We start from the raw sequence: 2,994 nt of genomic DNA on the forward strand, positions 1-2,994 counted from the left end.
TGGGAGAACTTTATATAATTTAGATCTCCTTACTTGAAGGATATACTTGCATTAGAGACTTTTCAGATGTTCCCCCTCACCCCCCACCATTGAACTGATACTGCTAATAAAGGGGCTGTCAATTCAGTAATGTTTGAATAGGGTGGGCCAGTAACTGCAAGAGTTTAGAATAACGAAAAATGTTTCTCAAACATTTGAGAAACTGAACAAGGCGTGGACAATGTAAATGATAGAAGGCTGTTCCTGCTCTCGTGGAATTCTCGAGGCGGGGGGTACACTTTTAACATAAACATTACCCCATTTAGGATGGAGCTGAGGAATTTTCTCTCCCAGGTTTTTGCATTGAGTATATTTCAAGGTACGGTTTTAGTTTCATTTCCACGGAATTCAAAAAGTTATGGGAGACAGACAGGAAAGTGTAGTTAAGGCCAATATCATAGCAGCCAAGACGTTATTAATTGAGAGAGAAGCGTTGATAGAAAAAAAGGGCTACTCCTGTTCCCATTTCTTATGATTTTTATGATGTCAAAGAAGACATCTATTAAACTTTTTTTTGGGAAGGGGGGGGGGGAGGAAAGGATTGGTAAACTGAGACATGTCTTGCCATTTTTGTATGGATATAAATTCCTAAAATCATGCCCAACCAATATGCTGATTAAAATGAAGAGTCTACAATAAGTTAATGTTGTTTGTGGGATCTTACTGTGTGAAAGTTGCTTGCCACATCTTCTCAAGCCCAGCGTTGTACACTTCAAAAAGCAATTCCTTCACTATGAAGCACTTTGGGGCTTGCAGAGGATATCAAAAATTATTTTATAAGTGAATATCTTTGCTTGCAAGCAAAGTAAGTAACTTTGCAAATTTTACTTTTACAGCAAAGCTTAGCAATATAATTAGTTAATTGTATTTTCCAATATTGGCTGTACTTTTTTTTAATTAAAGGCACAATAATGACAATTCATCAACACATGCATTTCAATAATGCCAGTCAATTTTGAACTTAAATCAACTTGTGACTGCCACATGAATGGTCTATGAATGGAAAAATCCAGGATTTATAGATGACTGCCATGCTTGTTAAGTAGCATACAAGAGATATCAGGAAAGGACCAATCTTTTAATCAGACTACTTTTCAAATAAGACAAAAACACTCAGTTCAGGAAGCATCTTTGATCTTTCATTTGTACCTGTGATTTCATCAGGTTTTTAAATGTGGATAACTCTTACCCCCGACAATTTGTAAATCTACATCCTCGATTTGTTGAGAGATTTAATAATTCGTTCTATCATTATTCTCATCTCTTTTGCTAGTTTGTTGACTGATTTAAGGTTACAAATGTTCATACTATGTCACTGTCAGAACTGAATGTGCAATGCTTCTAACCTTATGCAAAAGATTGATGTAAAACAAAAAAAAAACTTTGAAAAATATATTTTCATAAGAGATACAGATGTTTTATTTGCTAGCCAAACCTTTTTTCTTCATACAGGCCTGAGTTACATAATAATTGTAATCATGCTACCATGTTAACTTGTAAGTGTGTCAAAAGCTCTGCCAGAAATCAAACAGTTAAGATTTTGAACAAACGTTGAACTTTTTCAGAGTGGTTTTGTAGAGAATGCTGATAACTTTTTTCCAGGTGAATTTGACGTGAAAAAGTGTGGAGCATATGAACTTCCCACTAATTGTACTGTTTAATCCATTAGGTTTTGGCAATTGCTGCAACTTAATTCACCACACAGGAGGCTATTTGGCCCAGCATGTTTGTGCCAAAAGATCTGAAGTTCTGTAGACGATTCAAAACATCAAGCCTTGTTTCTCTCTCTCTCCATTGATGCTGCCAAACCTGCCAAGTTTCCCCAGTCTTCTGTGTTTGTTTCAGATTTCCAACATCTGCAGTATTTTGCTTTCATCTGAATCCACTAATCTCAATTTTCAACTCTTGGTCCATGGCCCTGGTGATGATAGCAATGCAAATCAATATCAGAAACTGCGTCCAATAATACAGTGATAATGGGAACTGCAGATGCTGGAGAATTCCAAGATAACAAAATGTGAGGCTGGATGAACACAAGGCGAGAGGGAACTGGAATAAATAGGGAGAGAGGGGGAGGCGGACCGAAGATGGAGAGTAAAGATAATAGGTGGAGAGAGGAAAAGGTGGGGAGGTAGGGAGGGGATAGGTCAGTCCAGGGACTGACCTATCCCCTCCCTACCTATACTCTCTCCACTTATCTTCTTTACTCTCCATCTTCGGTCCTCCTCCCCCTCTCTCCCTATTTATTCCAGTTCCCTCTCCCCATTCCCCTCTCTGATGAAGGGTCTGGGCCTGAAACGTCAGCTTTTGTGCTCCTGAGATGCTGCTTGGCCTGCTGTGTTCATCCAGCCTCACATTTTGTTATCTCCAATAATACAGTTCTTCGTTTCATCAAGCTCCAGTAGCATCTTGGAGTTTGATACCCTCAAAAGTTAAAACAAAACGAAATGTCCAATAAGCAAAAATGCACACAAGATGAAGTCATTTGGATTTTAGGCACAGGGACTGATCACAATATATCCCATCCCATCCCATCCCATCCCATACTACTTATAAAGTATGTGCAGTCACTATCCAGCTCCTAATGCAGGCAATTGTGAATCAGCAGCAAGAGATCTATTTGAAACTCATTAGTATCCATCTGGCCTCACTGGGAATTATCACCGTCCTTGTTTCAGTTTCAACAGAAAAGTCAGAATGGGCACTTGATAGTGACAAGTTTGAGTCACCATCACCTCTGGAACTTCATTTTGGACAGCGACTAAAAATCAGGTTGTGCTGTATCGGCAATAAGCACCTAGTTGGAAGGTGACACGTACCTGTGTCAGCACAGAATGGCACATCTGAACCATTTACAATACAGCTTTCCAGTTGAATTCTGGACTTTGGAACCCCCTGGCACCTATTATGATATGACAAGTCACTTTGCACACAGGGACAGACACCCATTTCATG

This window comes from Stegostoma tigrinum, chromosome 12, assembly GCF_030684315.1.
Source record: "Stegostoma tigrinum isolate sSteTig4 chromosome 12, sSteTig4.hap1, whole genome shotgun sequence".
Taxonomy (NCBI): Eukaryota; Metazoa; Chordata; class Chondrichthyes; order Orectolobiformes; family Stegostomatidae; genus Stegostoma; species Stegostoma tigrinum.